The following is a 21,141-nucleotide window of genomic DNA, read 5'->3' as shown; positions in this document are numbered from 1 at the left end:
AACTGGCCCGACTAGCTGGAAAAAGGATGTGAGTCAAGTTGTGGCGGACGGTCAGAGGATGCTCCCGGGACACTGTGGCCTTTGTGCTCACCTCCAAGTTGGGACCACAGTTCAGTGAGATCACTGCTGTAAAAATAGGAACGTTCTTTTTGGGAGGGAGGGGGGTAGTGGTTATGAGTCACAAAATACAGGTGACCAAGATCCACGTCACAACATTTAATACTTATATTCATAATTGGAATACTTGGTGTGTTTTACTCAATTTGAAATGGCCACTCCAACCAGTCACAGCATTTTGGGGAAATGTTTTTTGCAAGTTTTCCAATTTTCACTGTCTGGTACAACTAAGAAACTATCAAATATCTGTCATGCTAACACAGTTATGCTAACACAGGATGATCAGCTGGATTTTATCATTTTACATCTTGTCCAGTAGTTGGGTAATCTTTTGAATGAAGATTAATCAAATACACTCAGGTCCTCAAAGATCAGGACATTGAGAACAATTGTCATCTAGCTGGATCCAAACACCCGCATAATAGATTTGAAATGAAACAAGATGTGCGGCCAACTTGGACAGACTAATAACTCTCGTTAACAATGTTTTGGGTTTTCTTATCTACTATTGGAATGTGTCCATAATGTCAATTTAATGAGATAATGAATGCTTTGCGGAAAAAAAGCTCAGTATGTATTAGCTTTAATGTGCACCTGTGTTGTCTCGCCTGGAGGTGCTAACAACAATGACAGTTGTGAAACGGACCATTTATACTCTTGCATGCGTATCATCACATCTGGAACGGCTGGTATGAGGCTGCTAATAGCACCGTACAGATTAGACCACATCTTGTCTGCACACTTCGCCGCTGTTTGGCGATAAGAAGCTTCAACGACATGTCGTAATGTTTAACCGAGGCTCGTGATCTTTGGCACACCTCGAACAATGGAATTAATCTACTCCAGGGTGAAACTGGCCACCGGAAAAGTAATCTAAAAATTGTGCAAGCACCAAAAAACATTCATAACATTTCTTTAAGGGAAAAAATGAACCACCGCCAAGTAAAACGCAAAATGATTAATTCCGTACGATTTGTTAACTCAATGTCACATTGATTTCTGGTCCTATTTTTTTCGTCTTTGGTTTCCTCACTGTCACTGATGACATCACACCAAAAAATGTCAAAGAAACGTAAAAGCAAACCCAAAAGGCCAAAACCTTTTCATTTGCTTCCACTCTTAATATACTTCACAGTTATTGAAAATACTTGAGAATGATTCATAGTTTCTAGCCGAAGCACCTGTCATCTTCGCGAGCTTGTTTGGTTGCCGTGGTGATGACACAAACACTTTATGGCTAGTTGCTCAACACATGATAAAGGTAACCGCTGTTGCATAGGTGTGCCGCGATAACAAAAGGAACCCCCTATTTTATTGTTGCCTGGCAACAGAGGGAAACCCTCAACACTGACTACTGACGTCAAAGCCGAGCCCAAATGCCTGCAATGATGTGACGTGGATCAGATGTCGACGACATGGCAGCTTATGATGAGTCACCTAGAGACGATCGGCAGGTGAAGGATTGCCACCTACTTCCTTCCCATGGAGAGAAGTGGTTGCGGGCCGCATACCGTGTGTGTGGTCCTTGGCCCGCACCAGGGAAACTTTCCTGCAGACTTTACAACAATATTGCTTTAAAGCACACACACAGCTGACTGTTCAATTTAGCTGACCTTGACACACACGTGAAACCTCTGCACCATTGCTGCTAACTGTTGGTATGTCAAAATATAGCAAAATTGCTACCTAAAAACAAAAAATATCCAGGCCGATTGAAAAAGGATTTTACATCTTGCCCTGTACTCCGGTGCTATTTCTGATAACATTTCAAATAGCTGATAAATAATTTTTAAAATCGATTAAATTCCGCAAATATGAGGGCCACGTTGCCACTGAAGTGTACAAATGCGTACATGATACCTGGGTGCGACGGTCCAAAGCTCATGCACGTGTAATTATTAGCCAGTGTCACTACAGTATATTAAACTGACACTTAAAAAAAAAAAAAAAATCTGAAAGGTTTTCCTGCTTGAATTCCATCTCGGATATTCAGGAGCGCTCTCCCAAGTCTGCCAGATCAGCAAAGTCGACTTGGTGCGTGTGTCCTCACCATTGCTGTCAGCGCAACCGTGTGAATTACTACCGCTGCTGCTGTGGTAGTTCTCCAACCTGGAGGCTGGCTGTGGGACCTCCCAAGTAGTCTCCAAATAAATCCCAAGGATTATTTTAGCACTATTTTTATGAACGGCAAATTGTCCATTTTTTGGGGGAAGTCATTTTCCACAGTTAGTTTTACACGTCTGTGGTTAAAATACTATCAAAAAAATACGACCCACAAAAATGACAAACTGCGTATGCGCACGGAGCCCACACATGGTTTTCAGGTCCGGTCCAAAAACTACACTTAGCAATTATCAATTTCTATTTTGAAAAAATGTGTATTATTTTGAGGCTGTTATAAATCAGAATCAAATTACAACGGCTAATGTGCAAGTAAATCGTTTAAAGCTAACCGCAAATGACCTGACATGAAAATATGTTTGCTCAAAAAGGATCAACTAAGAAAACAATGAATCAACAAGCTATCATTAAAATAAATTTGATACCACACAAATTTATATAGAAAAAAATTAAGCAATATTACTGCAAAAGGAAACAGCTTACTAGCTAACTGGTCTCTCCGCCATCTAGCCGCAAATGTCTGGACTCTAAATGAACGCCAATGTTTAGAATTCAATGCAACAAAGAGAACCTGGATATTCTGTGGTTATTCCTGGAAAGCCTCCCTGGATTCTGTCACGCCATTCGAAACAGAAAACAAACAAAAGCGCTGCTTACACTCACACAGCTCGCTAGCAGTCTGTTTGTTTTGCCTGTTAATAAATGTGTCATCCTCCAGTGCTCTTATCCAAACCAAAAGACAAAAGAAACGACTTAACAAATATCCCAACTATTACCACTTCGCCGTGGTTCCACGACATGCCTCGCCACGCCGAAGACTTGCATGAAAGTGACATAGCAATAAAAGGCCTCAGGTTTGAAAAGCAAACATCTCCGCTTAAAACAAATACAGGTGAGTTATCATGTTCCAAATAGACAAATCGTAAAGGGGGAGAAAAAAAGACGATGTACAAAAGGTTCCAAATAAATGTCGCCGGAGGGCCTGGGGAAGGGACGTGTCTTTTCTGGGGACACAATAGAGTCTGAAAAGCACCGAACACCTGGCAGTTGCATGGAGCTTCAAAAGCATCCATTTCTTTTATATAGTTTAGGAATCGCTGAGACGACAAGGAACACCTGGAGTAGAAACGAGCGTCCGAGAGAGCTGATTGAACAAGACAACAACAAAATGGACACAGGGAAGACGTGACAAAACTAAATCCATTCCAGAACAACAACAAATGTGCTGCCCATTGTCAGAAAGACCCAAACAAAGTTGGTTTCTGGGGCTGCTTTGCTACTACTTGCACCGGGTGTCGACTCCGCCTTCTGTTTTCTCCTCCCATCTGACAAAGTGGATATTCTCTCTTTTCCCATTCCTCTGGAAATACCATCTTGACGTCTATTTGTTTTCTTAATCCCTGCGCCATATTTGAGCACAAGTGCATGGCAACAGCAGCAAAACAAAGAGAAATTCTTTGGGCCCTAACCACATTATTATTTTTTTTTCGAATTACTGATCATGTAAAAAGCCACTGCGGCGGCTCGCAGATTGCAAACATCAGGGCCTTGTGGAGCCTGCATGCAAACCAGCCCTCGAAATAGGCCCGGCTATTTCCGCGCACGGGCTGCGGGGAGAAACATGTGTTTGACATCAGCGTCATTCTGCCCGAGCCGCCGCTGCCGCGCCATTGTCCCCTTCCGACTCACACTCCAGTAACGTAATTACAGATCGATCAATCAACAAAATTCCACTGCGCGGATGCTCGGCGGTGACCGGGGTGCAACAAGTGGTTTTGTTGCCAGCCATGGCCATGCATCATATTTGAAAGTTGGTCTTGTGAAATGGTTTGAAAGAGATGAGGATTAGGTGAGGGGAACATGAAAAGAGGCATCAAAGGCCGAAGGGTTTTCCTTTCGATCAAGTCCGTCCAGAGCGGTTGCTGTCATAAAAGATGAAGCGTTTGCTTTTCACACAATAGCAATTTTTTGGGTCAAACGTTATTCTCTGATTGACTTACTATTGTTTTTATTTGGATGTTTTACTTTTATTTTTAGTTTAGCTTTGCCCAGATGTGTGTGTGACAATCATTGGGTCTTTGTCTTTACCTTTTTAGATGACAATTAGTTTTACGGTCAAGTTTTTTTGACTGTTCTTTACTTTTAATTTTACCGTCACAATTGCTTTTTTCTTTCTTTTCGATTTTACTTCCGTGAAGTGTTTTTACTTGACATTATGTCGACTTATAGTTACTTTACTGCACCTTGCGTTGAAGGCTGCAGCGTGTAAAAAGGCGAGCGAATGACGTTTGAGCTGGCGCTCCTGACCGTAATGCATTCGGACTTGTTTACACCTTGAAGGCGTACAGGGGGGCTTGTGTCACTCAACGGCTTTACACTATAGAAACAGGCGCGTGCTGCTGTTATTCAAACTGCTTCCTGTGACCCTAAATTGGACGTGGGTCTGAAAAGGAGCAGAGCAGCCAAGCGAGGCCTCGAGACCACCCCCGCCTCGGCAACCCCCCCAACTCGAAGCCCACCGCTTTGACGAACCATGAGTGTTTACCCAATCAGCTTGCGGGGAAAAGGACCCGCCGGCTCTCTAATTTTCCAGCCAGCAGCCATATGGCGCTTTGGTGCCGTAACTGCTCGCAGATGAGCCCCAAATAAGACGTTTGGGGTGCATCCTCTACACTTGAGGGTGGGGGGTGCTAAATTGACTTTGTGCTGGTTATAATAACCTAACTGCAGATTATTCCCCCTGTATAATTTGCAGTGGGGTCAGGGGATGCCGAATATAGAAATCCAACCACATGAAGACGCTCAGAGCCCAAAATAGCAAGTTTGATGACTATGTGCATTCAGAGGTGGGGTCTCCATGACTTTTTTTGAAGGGGAAGGGGGGAAATCCAGCGGTTGCAGAAAGGCCGCACGTTAGACAATAAACGTGACACACGCACGGCAAGATGTGCCTTAATGTTTATCTGGGGCTTTAATTAGCACCGTATTTTTTTTCTAAAGTCTTGCAGCGGGGCTTCACAAGCGTTGTTGATGTGCAGGTGTGGTCGCCGCCCGCAGTGCGTGCGTGTGCTGTCAGACTTAATGCACCTCACTGCAATTACACACACACACACAAACGCACACACATTTCTCAATGTGTAATTGCTACCTCTTAAAAGGATTTGTAGAGCAGAGTTGTGCAACTAGGAGAAAGCGCCGACGCTTGTGATTCATTTGCTTATTCATCTATTAGAGGCGATGTACTATATTGTACTGTAGAAAGGTGATTTTTAATTGCTCATGTGCAACAACTTTGCCAAAGTCTTGATAGCTCCTTTGCACGCGACAGCACACCAAAAAAAAAACACGTGATTTCAGTAGGGCTGTTTTACTTACCAGTGATCCAACTTAAGATGGGATACGAGGGACTAGTGAGCTAAACTCGAGATGAGTGGACTCATTTCAACAAACAACTTCGCAACAATCATCAAGTCATCTTAAGATAAGAAACTTTGATATCAGACTGCATCATATCATGCCCCAGGATGTGCTTCCTTGTTGAACAAGTTTATCTCAGATCAGTATCAAGACCTTAAACACACATTGAAGGATTGTTAATGCAAATCATCGTGCTGTTAATGATTGACAGCCAACAGGAAACGCAGTTTAGGGAGTTTACAAGTGAGATAATATCACTTTTTGTCCACTTGAAAACAAAGTATAGTAAAAATAATTGACAATCTGTTCTTTCTATTGGTTGCTTACTGTTCCAGGCACTGCTTTGACCTTGACAATGAACTTTGGCCTTAGTGTGTACTCATTGTCACGTCTTCGTGTGAGCAACAAAAGCTCCGGAAGATGACTTAGTACTCAAACGATCGTGACAGTGCAGGTCAGTAAAAAAATAAATCAATAAAATTAGTAATACTCAGTAACCATTAAACACTTTAACTCTCTGGAAAATGATGCTGTGAGGTTTCCTACAACACCCCTTGGGGGTCTTCCCTTCCCTCGGCCCTTCCTATCCAAAACAACCCTGGGTCACCTCTTTGAATCCGAGCCGCACTAATCTCTGTGATCTTTATCTACACACTTCAAAACTTAAATCCTTTCTCATAGTTGAGAAGAAGAAAAAAAAAAACAATCCTAATGAGCCTAATCAGCTTCGCCACCTGTTTTAGCATCCAAAGGCTGCCCAAAGGGTGCAACCTCTTTGGTGTCAAGCTTTTAAGCAGCCGCCGCCACCACCAGGCCTGGATTTTTTAGCGTTGACCCATGCGGTTCTTTAATTTAGCCTGCTACAAAATCCCTGTTAAGTTCACCCCAGTCGGGCCAAATATATCAAGCAATTTGAATTTATGAGTCACATTTGGCTCATTTTGAGCACTCGCTGTAGGTTGTGCTAATGTCTTTTCAGGATGAAAACAATTTGAGTGTTGCATGACAAAAAAAAAAAGGAATGACATTATTTGTTTGGGGATCAAATCAAGTCCGTTTTTGGAGGCATTGCTGTGGACCGGATCTCACAAATCAGCAATATGTGGTTTGATCACTACCGGCCTACTGTGTACTTTGTGAATATTCAAAACGTCTTATAAAAAGAAAAGCAGATCTGTTGCCATCTCTAAACAGGTTCAAAAATGTTGCGGGTCCGTTTACTGCCTGACTACTCTTGTGACTATTCCAAAAAGCAGCAGCAGCAGCAGGTTGCTTAAAGTGCTGCTGACAACAATATTTTCAGGATGAGTAAAAACTCTACGTAGTACTTTTGAGTTACTGGATGTCTTCGCAATCATTTCCTCAGCATCGCATCGGGCGTTTGTGACAGATACAATTGAGGCGGGGTGGAACCTATCAGAGAAGGCAGTTTCGCAGGAAGGAATTAGTCAAATGTGTTGATTGTTCTTGTCTAATTCCGCATGCTTCGCCCCCACACAGCCATCCCTTCCCTTGCTAATCATCCATTAGCCTCCTACGTACACATTTGCCTCAGTTCAGCTGCCATGGTTTTATAATGGCCCGCACATTGAAATTTCATATGGAAGAAGGGGAAAAATAATAACAGCGGCATTCCAGAGGGGCTGTAATTTTGTTCTAAGCCGTGTCCATTATGGTCAGGGTCAAGGAACACATGCGAGCCCGTCATCGGGGGCACGGCGGTCGGCCACATCACAAGCGCCCGTCGCGACTAGTGGAAAGACGCAGTGTGTTAGCGCAGCGCGCGGCCAGCAGTTAGCCGCAGGCCTCCATGATGCCCCCCACCCCCCACCCAACCCTGACCACGCCGCACTCTAATTTAGGCACACATGTCCCCATTCAAATTATATACCTACACTCCCCTGCAATTGACATGATTTGATACAATGGGATTCAGATTTGCACGCCGATGCATCAAGATGAATTTAAAGCCTACTGTTGGGTTTGGATTGAGGGACAAAATGCCAATGTGGCATTCTTGCCTGGGTTGGGTCAAGGTCGCAAACGTTCGCAGGTACTTTTCTTGTCGCAAGGAAATTTGGAACATGTTGGATGTTTGGCCCTCTCGGCAAGCAGAGAGAAGGTTTTCATGCTGGATCAATTAGTTACAGAGGAGCTACAATTTTAGCATTCCCACACCATGCCTCCATTACACTGACACAACTTACTTTTCAATTTATGTTCACCGCCCGAGCGACGAGCTAAACAGAATGCCATCCGGGTCCACTCGAGGGAAAAAAAAAAATAAAAATGCGTGGGAGACCCTGAGAAGCCCAAAATGGCGGTTGGCTGACGCATGTTGGCCTACATTTCTTTGCAAGCGGGTCACCAAAATGTGAAGCATGTTTAATCATGAAAGCTTGCTTGGCCAGAAATGCTTTAAGTGTGGTATCAAGATTATAGTACAATCAAGCCCAAATGTTTGCACAATCCCAAATTGGCACTTTCCTTGACTTCAACAAAACACTCAACACTAGAATACATGTTGGTGACATTCTTTGATTTTATCTTTTCTTTTTAATAGTTGTTTATTTCGCATCAAAAACTTCCTTTTCTGATTGGCTGGGAGATATCACATGATTCTGCTATCTTATCATGAGGCATGCATCCACTTACATTTAATTTTGATTTATTTAACTAAATATAGCAGCATGCCCAACAAAAGAATTGCAAAATTACCCTACCCTACAAAATGATTTTATTGATTGTGTTTATTGTTTATTTATTGTTCCAGGAGTCCCCATCATAACTCTCCCCCCCCAAATCACTCAGTGGCGCCCCCTGAAAAGTCAGCGGTATTAAAGAAGAAAAAAACAATCAGGCCCAGACAAGTTTCACCGACGGACACAAAATTGGTTGGACATGATACCGATATGACTCGTTGACTTGCCACAAGTAGCCAAACCAGCTTGAAGGATCAACACGCGTTACCGATCTTTCTGAATGCTTCACTGAGCACGGACAAGGATGGTGCAAGTGCAACTTTTGGCGTGAAGCTTAAGCCTCCCCAGGCATTGTGTTTTTTGGTCACGCAAGTGTTCGCTTGTTTCACGTGAGTGGAATGTGAGGCCTTCACACCTACACACTCTCCGACACCGTGAGAGTAGCGGCGAGGAGTAAGCGAGAGAGGGCGGAGCTTGTCGACTGTGAGAAAAAGTGCTGTCAATGGGCGACCGCCAGGACCTCCATCATTGATGGGCTTAGTGACAGACATGACAGACAGTCCTAACAATCACACCCCACCTGAGAATGCCTTGCACAAAAACACGCTCACCAAGCATCCCGGAGTGGTACGACGGCAGTGAGTCACCACGGGGTGTGTTTTGATTCAATTATCAGATCCAGACTTCACACAGAACTCTGCACCGCATGTTTTGTTGTTTTGAATCGCTGGTGGTACATTCCGTGTCTAGCGCAGTTGTGTTTACAAGCAATAGTTTTATATTGACCACTATGGCTTTTTGACATTTTTTTGTGGGTCTGCTCATGTGAGAAATGCCTACCAAATTTTATATTGAAAAGTGGAATGGGTTTTGGGGGTTAGGGTTATGTGTCGGATTGCTTTTATTGGATCTCATTTGATTGCACAGGTAACTCGTATAATCCATTTCAAAGGTAGTTTGCCTCCATCCTGTTGTTTTCGTGACAAGACTGTCACGGGCTCATACAGTTCAAGGTCGTCGTTGTCGCCCCTCCCCGCCCACCTTCCCGTCCCGCTCTGGCTCATTCATTCATTTACTCAGGTGTGTCCAAGGGGCCCCACAATGGCGCGCTATCGCACAGTAAGTGCTTTTCAATGGCAATTTGTTCATTGTCACACAAGATGGAGCGAGGTCCATATTTGAGGGCCTCACTCGGGGTGAGTGTTTACCCGCGAGGACAAACGAAGTCATTGACTTGCCCCCGGCGAGCTGTGAATGAGCTCCTTTTTGTGAATGCACATCAAAACAACCTCAAGCAAACGCAGGGATGCATTCCTCGGGCCATTTAATGCGAAGGCAAACAGGCAACCACTTCAATAAAATACCTTTCTAGCGCGGGAATTGCATAAGTCTAGTTGAGAGTGGAAGGTTACCTGAACATTTGCCAGTTAAAAAGAAGCAGGGATGGGGTTTTTCTCGTTGACAGGTTTACGGCGGCTGCAAAACGTTGTAGGGAGCCTACTAATCGGCACGTTTAAAGCAAATAAAAGGTGCTCGCGTTTTTAGTTCATCTAAGTGAAGAAACAACTAGCCCATGTGAAAAGGGATAAACAACCAAGTTGAGTCTTGCCTGCAGTTTAGCCAAACCAGTTCCAAGATCTGAAACTGCCAACTTTTCAAGTTCCCCACCTCTGATGAAAAGACACATAAAAGCGAATGAACCTTATCAACGAGGATGAACAACCCGATGAACAGGCAACAAAAGAACACATGAACAGCTATGAAAACACTAAAAGGACGACTATTTTTTACATTGAAAAGACAATAAGTCAAGTCCGCTTTAATTATATTGTAACATATGTTGCCCCCGGCTCTCAGCCCGCAAACCCCTTCCCATTGCAAACATCCACCAAACGATAACTCTCTCTACTATGTAATTACACAATGAACTGAAGGGAAAAGAAGTTTATTTTTGGTGTCTGTAAATGTTTGACTTCTGCAATGGTTGGGTGTGTGTGTGTGTGTGTGTAGGGGGGGTGCATTTCACAATAAAAGTTTAACGGCTTCATCGCATCGTACGCTTTGGTGGATTTTACAAGTCAAAAGTCGGAGATTTAGCTTAGTAAAAGGTTGCACACCTGTCTTTCCTCTGTGATTTTTTTCTTCTCATGGATTTGAGTAAGGAATTGCCACGCCTTGGTTTAGGTTGGATAAGGTGAAGTCTGATTATAATCCGATCCGCCTCCACAAGACTGACATTTTGGCAGATAGCAAAAACTTGAAAAAAAATCAGTTGAATCCTGTGTCATGCGGTGTGTAATCCCGGGGGTATCTCGGGGAATGATGTGTCCTTTGGAGGCACTGGAGAAAAGAATGTTCTACCATGTTACATCTCTACTAATTACCCGTTTGATGCACAACAGCAATTTTTGGTTTCAGAAAGAACATCATGGGTTTGTGGATGTTGTTGGCCTTGACCTCGGCAGAACCTTCGCACTCCCCCACAAGGTTCGACACTATCTGCGGTCTGCGTAACGTCCATACCGACCCATCAACTGTCTGCCAAGGGGCCTGACTAATCTCTATTTTGATACGAGCGTCAACAACTCCCATGCAAAGACATGCAAAGGGGAATGGATGCGCAGCCAAGAACAGTGTTGTTTCTCAGGACAGCTCATATTCGCAAAAAGCTCCTAGTATAGCATTTTACCAGTATCGGCCACCATCGCGAGTCCCTACTACCATTAGTAATCATCATAATAACAAGAATGCTTGATATTTACTGCATATAGAACCTTGTTACATCTGTGTGTGTTTTTCTTTTTAAGTGCTGGAACATTAAAGTTCACACGAGTTGAGTTTAGAAATGACCGTGTATGTATTCGATAGAAAACGGTGAGACCAGGCCGTATTTTTAAGCTGCCAAAAAAGCAGTAAAACAGTGTTTGAAAAATACAGATAGAGTACATTCGACCTGTATAGGAAACACGAGGCTTCATAGAGTCCCGGCATTGCCGCTGGCTAAAGAACAAGTCTTCACACGGTCTCCTCCCCTATTATGTATTTATTAGCGCAGAGAAATCATCAAAGCCTTTCGAGGGCATAATTGCCGTTTGCTTCGGCTCCGACTTGTCTCGGCTGTCCTTCAGAGACGCGCCGCCGCTTTTCACTACGCGCCCTGTCGTCTGGGATGCTTTGCTCATTAGCACTGTTAGCACATGCTAGCATCTGCCTGGGGAAATGCCGTTATCATGCTGGTTACACCTCTACTGGTTTGAACTGGACGATAATAATGCCTGGCTTATGACGATGAACAAGAAATACGTTCTATTTGTTTTATTTCAAGACTATTTATTCACGGTGTGATTTCTAAGCTAACTGCTTTTGTCACAGCCCATTTCGAGGTTTGGGGTCAGGTTGAGTGCTCGCAAAGACGTGCAAACGAGACTTCCATTGTCATTCCACTGAAGGACCTCGGGGCTGCTTGTTAACTTCATTTTTGGTTAATAAAGAAGAAGAGGTGGGCGAAGGGGTTTGGGGGGGCTTACTTTGCAGAGATGGTATCAGATGACCATTCGAGTTGGACTAAAAGGTGAACAGTCACCCAAAGACCTTCAAGAAAACAGAAGTCTAGTACAGCTGAAAAAGTTATTTAAGTACAGCAACCAAGTATTTATACTTTGTTAATTCTCACCAGTAGCTGAGATGCACTTTTATAGTCTCTGGCAGCAAAATAAGTTGTCAATAGGAGGAAAGAAGAGGAAGGCCTCAGCCAGGGTTGCTGGCCTTATCTGCCACACATCTGTAGGGCGCTGCTTTTTTGGATTCTGCAATTACAGCTTGTCACTCGCAAAGGCAAAGAGATGAGTTAGGCTAGGCTCCGGGAGGCCAGCGAATGTCATTGAAAAGCTGCAATTTACAACCTGGCATCCCGTCAATGAAAGAATTAAAGAGTTTGTTTTGGTTTTGCTCCCAAGCGGAACAACCACAAGATATTCTTTTTTGTATCAGAGGCGTAAAGGGCAAAATCGTTAAGTGTTACTTTTATTTGCCAGCAAGCTTGTCACTGTTGTTTTTTTAGGAGCACTTTGACAAATGCACTTTGGCCACTGCTAACTACTATTATCGTGTTAGCATTTGTTTGATTTTCATTTAGGTATAGTCTGCAACTATTTCAAAAATATAAAATTCTCATTCATCTAGATCCATATATTTATACTTGAATCTGTGTAAATATAATATGGACAGTGATGATACTAGTAGACCTTAAGAGGTAAACAAGTGTCCTCATTCCCATGTGACACAATTGCGGGAGGACAATGGTAGATGGCGTTCGGGATTAGATGACAGATCCAGTTACGCGGGCATCCCTCTTTTTTTTTTTTTTTCCTCAGCATAGCTGTCACTATCCGTTCTCACACAGGCTTATTGTTCCGAAATCTGTTAGCATCAAGCATTTGATCTGCAGAAATAGTACCCAACGGAAAAATTGCTTTACGTAACGTTATCTTCCTATATGTTAGCATCCCAACTGTTAGCATGTCAGTGTAACGTCAGCATGTCAATAATATTTTTCTTTATACTGTAGAGATCTGACTGATTGTTGGAAATTTACCAGGGTTCATGTTTCCATCGATTTGTTGATATAGGATGATATTTACCCCTCCCGACCCCTCAAAATCAGAGGCCATTATAAATCAACAGAGCTCTTCCTCTCCTGCATTGTTTAAAGCAACAATACGATGGCGGTAGATCACAAATAATTCTTTTGAACATTTGCTTCACCTGAAACCTATTAAAGCTAAAAGCGTGTGTGACCATCCCCCCCACCCCCCTGCCTGCGTCTCAGGTTGCCCTCAGTCAGGTATGATGGCCCCTGAGGGCCTTGGGTTAAATCCCCCCAGCCCAGACGTCTACGCGCAGGCCTGGTTTGCCCCAGTCGGGATTCCTGCATTGTCCGTGTGTGTGTGTGGGGGGGGGGGGTCTCTGTATTGTGAGGGGAAGCTCTTGTGTTATTATAGTTATCTCTGTGAAGCCTGCACTGCTGGCTGGGTGGGCACTGAAGCAGACTCTGTGAGGTCTGAGGTCACCACTGGAAGGAGCCACCAACCCCATTTTAATCACAGGCGAGAATGGAAGTACAAAGGGGCGTTTTGAGTGAATTGGTAAAAATAGGGATTTTTTGGGGTCTGCTTTAAAAAAATGTTTTTACTCTAAATACTGTATACACAAATAAAAGGTATTGGACTCTCACTTTTGTATTTCCTGTAATGTGTTGTATTGTACATGCCTGAAGTACGGAATACTTTATGAGTCAAGTTTGTTCCGTTTTAAGCGCAAGGAGGCCAGGTATGAGCACCTCCGAGTGGCTTTTCCTTCTTTTGTTAATGCTGATAAGACCCTCGCTGAGGTGTACGCAGGGTTCCGAGGATGTCAGTGTTTGCTGAGTCCTTGAGAGGCTTTGCAGCAAATTGGCTCTTGTTTTTTCTTTTTCTTTCTTCTTCCACTTAGGCGCTTATCTCCATTTCTGTTGATAAGCTAGAGCTGATGAATCAACGTCAAAACGTGAGGACCCGAGAGGGAATTGACTCCATAGCGAGCCCCGTCAAATATGCCACGTTGGAGACTTTGCACGCATGATTTATGTGCAGCTAATAGCCATGAATCAAGCGTGGACATGTTTGTACAGTCACATGACAGAGTGGGTGCGCTTTGTGTGCAGCCGGATTATAAAATTATTACAACATTCCGTGCGTGTGTGTGCGTGTGCGTACCTTGACAGTCCATTACGATCCACTCTTTTATAAGAGTATTTACTAGATCAAAACTTCCGAAAAAAAAAGTTCTATTAAACTGCATGTATCCATTTTGTATTCAAATCTGTCAATTTTCTGACTATGGTCATGTGATGTTTCCAAATGGAGTCGTGATTGGTCGTTACTGGAACTGAGGAACTGTGATGTCATTTTTAGTGGACAGCAAGTGGCAAAATGGCCGACCACGGATAAAAATGGGTGAAATTTGCTTCTCAATTTGCAATAGACCAGTGCTGCTTTCAGACAACACATTATTGTGTAGAAAGATTTCGAGTTGAAATTAGATTGATGGATTTATTCTTATAAATTGATGAGTTAGCAATTTTAGGCTACAAGCGTGGCCCTTGAGCAGAACATTTAAGAGCCCAAGCGACGTAAACGTCTACATCAGCTCTACGCTAACTCGTGGGAACATGGATCTCGCCCAAAAAAGAAAGAGCTGCTCCGCGTTCCAACTTGACTCTAAATCACGCAAAGCGAGAAGCTCCGATTCCCTTCGGAAATAACGATGGATGTCGTAAAGGCCTTTGAACGCGTGGCGGCGTGTCCAATAAATCCGACGGGGTCAAACGTGATCCAACCATTTCCCATGAAAAAGGAAGGCAAGCGGGCTGCAACATCTTAATGCTCTCGCATACTTCTCAAACACGTACAGAAATTCTTTTTGACTCACACACACACACACACACACACACACACCACTAAAACACACTTTATATACAGATTATATATCCAAAAATTGTTCTAGGTTACTAACAAATAAACATGTTGGAGTTTGAACTGCGAATCTGACGGGCGATCCCTGCCCTGCGTGCAGCTGGAAATCAAACCGAAATAAACGCCAGGGCAAAGTTCCACTAATCAAGCTGTCATCTGTCTGAAACGTGCCACCCCTCCTTTCTATTAGTCATCGTAACCGCAATGAAACAATTATTAAAGCAACATTGGCTCTGGAATGAAGCAAACCTGGCGTGAGGACACCGAGGGAGCTCCCCGTGTCCCGGCGTGACCCGTGACTTTTCTTACATGCGAATTTGAGACTGACTGCAGCTATCACTCGCTTTGTTCTTGCTATTTAAGTGTTGCCAAGTACGGTGGAGTGAAGAGTGTCCATGAGGGCGAAGATAAGAGCTTCACCATGTCGGCACCTTTGTCCTTTAACCAGGATATATGTGAAACCCTCACGGTCCTGCGTGTACGTCGTGTGTGATTTTTAGTTGAACTCAACAGAAAGCTGCCTTGAAACCTTAACACAGGCTCGAAGCCTTATTTTGATACCCTATCCTCGGTGCAGTGATGATGACTCACGGCTTCGTGGGCAAACATTGTCTGCCGCATGAGTCACGGGCGCTGGCACATGGGCATACGGCAACACGTGGACTGGCACTTATCGGGCAGTTCCCAACTGCGGCACATTCCTACGCTGTCTGCTGGTACAGTATGTGAAAGTGCAGACTGTGCAGAAATGATGCACAAATTACAATCAAATGTATTTTCTTTCTTGATGGCACCAAAAATTGTTTTTGCCCATCCCTAATGAATTTCGATGCTTTGTCAGTGAGGCGCCAGCACAAGAAATACTTTGTGCATGCGTCGTACGGCAAGTTTGTGGGAGTTGAGCGTAGCAGGATCCTGCTGGTCCGGCCGCTCGTATGCTTTTCAATTCTTGTGCAAACAACAAAGAAAAGCCGCCGTGAGTCACTGCGTCAACACGCCGTTCGTCCACGGGTGTAATCGTGGCGTCCGCATCCGCCACTGACGTTCGGCTCGTTCTTGCATTGGTATTGCGAGGCGAGCGTTCACGTGCACAATGTGTTATGTATGAGCGTAGTTTTTGTTTTTGTCAAGGCAACCGCATACGGTTTAGAGAGGCTTCTTCACACACCCTCGCTTCCTCCTTTGAACAGGATGTGGTGCTTTCACGCAGCGGCCGGTGAGGTTCTCCAATCTAACCGAGTCGATATAGATCAGTGGGCTTGAAAAGTTACTCAAATTTGTGGACTCGGTCAAGAGTCCTACACTTATTGTGATATTGAAGAAAACTCTGAGATGATAGGTTACGCTATCTCGCACGGTTAGGTCGCGTTTAGGCTAAAATGAACAATGCCGGTCGGTTGACTTTTCGCAGCACTAATCCCTCGGTTGGAATGCGGCAATTCCGGCCGAACACCTGACGCCTGAAATAGGAGTCTGAAAACCACGTTTTCTTTTTAAAATGTCAGCATTCTCATCCACGGCCGGCACTTTGTAAGCCACAGATGTTTCCTCCTTGAGAAAATGTGAAACCCAAGAACGAGGATCTCGTCGAGCTTTGCGGCTTTTCGGCAGGTTACAGTTGGGGTGCTCGAGGGGAAGAAGCAGAAAAAAAACACACAACACAGCTGCTCAGCATTGAGGCCAAGTTAGAAATAAAATATCGGTGCGCATTGCCAAAAAGCTGTAGTGCGCGACTTATGGATTGATGAGGGCGATAAAGGGGAGTCCTAATGGAGAGCACATGTGGAGCCGAGAGCGCAGAGGTCTAAGCGAGCTGCCCGGGTGGCACCTTTGCTGACCTTCTTTCTGCTAACTTCAAGGCTGTCTTCTCGATGTCCTCGCTTAAGAACTGAAAACTGGTCCCTGGAGCGCTGATAACTGATGCTAATCACGTTTGCGCAAAAACTAGCATAACTATCAATGCGTCTTCTAACCATGATCGAGAACACGAACCAATATTTCCACGGAGATGACCGACCAATCAGTGGTGCTGCCTGTAATGGCGGAAAACCTAGGATGAATGAACAATTCCAAACATTTGAAATCTCCTTTTTTTATCCCAAATAATTTTACAGCTCACAAACGCCGAGGCTATTTTGAAAATGGCAACATTATGACTGATGAATGCAGAGCTAGTCATGAACGCTTTGCAACATGCTAGCTGATATTTGCATCAGCGAAAAGGCGGAGCACGCCGGAGTTTATCAAGTCCTCGTCAGCGTCGCCTCGCTCTCCGTGGCGCACATGTCGATAACCGCACTTGTAACATGAGGACGGAGGGTGGGGGGGGGTCGTAATTACAGGGCCGCGCCGGGGAGAGCCATAATCACAAAGACCCAAAAAGAAAGATGCGAGCTGACAGATGAGAGCAGATTGTTTGCTGCTCGTTTCTCTTTGATTTGTGGTCACAAGAAGGGGAAAACCAGCTTTTGTCGTCGTGGCGTCAACCCTTGCCGCTTGACCCAATGCTGACTTGCACGCTGACCACTTGTTGTTTCAAGCTGATGGAAATTCAAGTGAGCAGATATGTCCTATTTTTACAGTGACCATAAGAAAGACATTCCAAAAATCAGTTGACATCTATGTGCTGAGGACAGTTGGCTTGTGTTATGCTGTTGCCGCCTTAGTTCACGGGATTCAAATGAACACGCTCAGATACTGTCACGTTAAACCACATGATCTGGCATCTCGGTCATCTTATTTGTAGTCACTGGCCAGTCTAGCAGTCATTACAGCGCCACAAATTAGTTGCTTCGCTCACCCACAGTTCATGCAGTTATGCGGCGGTCTTGTCAATCAAAACACGCCGCGCTACTGATTGGTTGGTTCCGTCCTCCCCTCATCATGCAGTTGTTTGCTGCTTTCTGTTCCAGTCACATTGGCTCGGCACAGTAGCATTCTTGCTAGCAGTTATACAAATGGAAATTCCCTCTAACTCGTTCACTGCCAATCCAGTTAAAATGGATATTTGACGTCTATACCCGTCAATGGCAGCGAATGCGTTAACTGAAGTCGCAGGTGTTGGCTCTGTCTTGATAGGCCATTAGAGGCAGCAAGTTGGATCAATTACAGGGGTTTACATGTCAATCATTACGGGCAGGAGCTATGGCTTTTAAAGCAAAAGGTTTTGTCGTTAAGGTTTTCTTTGTTCATTTCAATTAGCAGCGAGCTGCTGAATCGATGGCATTCAACCTGCTTCCGTGTATCGGCGCACTGTTCCACAACAGCTGGCGGAAGCTGTTAAATGAGCAGAAACTATGACACCTCGCTGGCTTGCACCAATGATGTCATGGCGTATATTTTCTATAGAAGAGTGTTATTTTAAGGGCCTGTATTTAGAGTTGTTGTTGACGCATATGCCATATCATTCCATTTGTTTGACTCTTTTTTTTTTTTTAAGAAAGCTACAAACTAAATCTGGGCGTGCTTTTCTTTTGGGTCACGTAGCTGTTTTTGGACGGAATTAATATTTAAGGGAAAACGATTCATTCGGTGATAAGCGGGAGTTTTATGGTCGGGCCTGGATGTGTAGTATGAGGCGTGTGTGACTTATTTCTTCTGCGAAGGTCACGCAAAGTTCACTCACGCCTCAAAGGCAGCATCTGAGGAGCTTACGGGCTTCCTCGGGAGAACAAACTCGCAAGCTGTTTTCAGCCTCGCAGCTTGTTACTGTTGCTTTAAAAACGCTGCCGTTGCTCAATGGCAATTGCCTAAGACACCCGGTTCCTGGTAAATGAATGTGCCGCCTTGTTCCAAATTTAGTTTTTTTTTTTTTTTCGCCTGCCACCGCGTGCGCTATTTGCTCTGCCGTTTCTCAGGGTTGTGGGCTTCGTTAATGACCACTTTGATCCCATTCAGGTCTGGCGCTGGTGTTTATGTGACCTTGGAGAAGACCAAAAAAAAAAATGTGGATAGTGGCCGCACTATACGTCCATCATTGTCAAATACCTCATGTGTTTAACTCTTGATTTGAGTTCCCGCCATCGAGCACAGAACCTTCAGTAAATATAATGTCATAACTGGCAAGTACATAAATCAAATAAAAATTAAGCTGCTTCTTTAAGATAGCTGAAAGTATGCTGATATAACTCAAGCGAGCTATATCTATTGTGCAAATTTTCATTTTAGTCCATTAACATTATACAAGAACTTCCCTGCAAAAATGGGGAGTGGAATAGGGGACGTTTTTCCAATCAGAAATTCAAAGTAAGAGTTTTTGTGTACATTTGACTAGTTGTTTGTGTCTAGTATACACTTGTCAATCATTAAAGATCACCACGGACTGATTGGTCCTGTCACCTTCATCGATTATTTTTTTTAACATGCAGTTTTACTTTTTCCATTTTGGTGACATGTAACTCAAATATTTTTCCAGCTATTGTGAGGGCAGAAAAAAAACACACCTCTAGGGATGCTGGTCATCATGTCACACAAGGGTGAAAGTTCACAGTCCACGGCACCGCTTGTTGAGTGCAGATAGCGAGCGTCTCTCTCCAGCGAGAGCCAAAAGTGGCGTGATGAATTGCACCATTCACCTTCTGCCCGCTCCATAAAGACCCTCTATGTGTTTTTGTCACATACAAACACAAGCGCGCCTCTTTAGCCCCAGACCCGAGTATGTAAAAACAGAGGAAATAGCCGAGAGAAAAGGTGTCACTTTTCCTCAGCTGAAAGCATCCAAGTGTGTGTGCGTGCGCGAGCGAGCGAGCGAGCGCAGCAGAAAGAGTGAGCGGCCTCTAATTCGCTGATCTCAGCTGATTGCGTTTTCCCGTCCAGACGGTAGACATTCCTGCAACCTGCGGCCGCAACCGTCGGGCTCCTTGCCCACGGAAAAACTTTGCTAGAGACGCACAAGCGCGCACACACAGGTGAAGATTTGTAAAGCCGTGGGTCGATGGGTTGAATTTAGTTGGAAATACTAGAAAAACAATTCTCACCGCAATACACTCCACAAGTATGGCTGACACGCTGCAGTGCTTAGTGGAGGCTAAAGCGTGGCTATCGTCACACAACAAATATGACCGACAGGTTGCATTCAAAAGTCTTCCCTGAAAAAAATGATGTGACTTTTTTTGGGAACAAAATTCCACTACATTTCTCATGAGAATAAGCTCATGCCAGAATATGAAACGTCAGGATCTGCCATCATCATGGAGTCACGTCCGTGTGTGCGTGACTCACAAACACACACACAGTCCAAACACACACTTCAGCCGGACACCGACCATCAGTTTTTCCGACACGAAGGTCCCAAAGGTTGCGGAAACAGCACCCCTGTGCACCCCCACCCCCCGCCTCCCTTCTCCGTCCTTCATGTCCTCTGCTGCACGCTTACTAATCAACAGGAAACATCTTTGGCGGCGCAGGAAGTGTTACTCTCTAATTGGCCTGACGTGATGCGACGGGTTCTCAGCCAATAGGCGGGGGGCTTATTTTAGGAGGCGGTATAAAAGAGGCCTTCGGACAGCACAACGTTCTCACACTTGAGAGAAGAAGCATTAGTAAGCACATCTGCTTTCATTGTTGTTGTGAAAGCAAACTTTAGGACAGTGGTGGGAAGTAACAAAGTGCAAATATTGTCGTACTGAATTTCATTCTTACATACGTTTTGGGTTCAATTTGACTCTTGTCGACATTTGAAAGCAAGTCCAATTGTGACTGGATGCCTTCCCACTACATTTCGATTCCCGCAGAAGTTCAATATGAGTACTTTTGCCTCCTTTTGGATTCCCACAACTTCCTTCTCACACATTCGGAGAAGGCGTGAGAAGCCACCCGTGCAGCCCAGTCAGGCCACCGTGCGTCCAGTCGTCAATCACACTGCGGTTAAAAGCAGAAAAAGACCCCGCGAGGGAACGTTTTATATATATATATATTTTTTTTTTGTGGTGTTATTATAGAAGTGGTCAGACGCCTCACACGGCTCACTTTTTTTTTTTTTTATTGTTTGTTTTCACGGCCAAAAATATCATAACGGTGACGCTGTGTCGGAGCTCCCTGATTAGCGGCAGACAAAAGGTATGAGAGGGCCTCACAGGAAAGAGAACAATCAAAGCGCACATTCCAAGAAAAGCACAACACGCAACGCAACACGGCGGGGACACAAAGGCTTCACCGAGGAATGATATCAGCACGCTTGCGGCTGATTAAATCATAATGTCTCTGTTGGCATGAGAGAGGAAAAAAGAAAAGAAAGACGATTACAGCATTTCTCAGGCTCTTAATCGGGGGAT

Source organism: Syngnathus typhle, linkage group LG13 (assembly GCF_033458585.1).
Source record: "Syngnathus typhle isolate RoL2023-S1 ecotype Sweden linkage group LG13, RoL_Styp_1.0, whole genome shotgun sequence".
NCBI classification, from domain to species: domain Eukaryota; kingdom Metazoa; phylum Chordata; class Actinopteri; order Syngnathiformes; family Syngnathidae; genus Syngnathus; species Syngnathus typhle.
Note: the sequence above shows the minus strand (reverse complement) of the source record.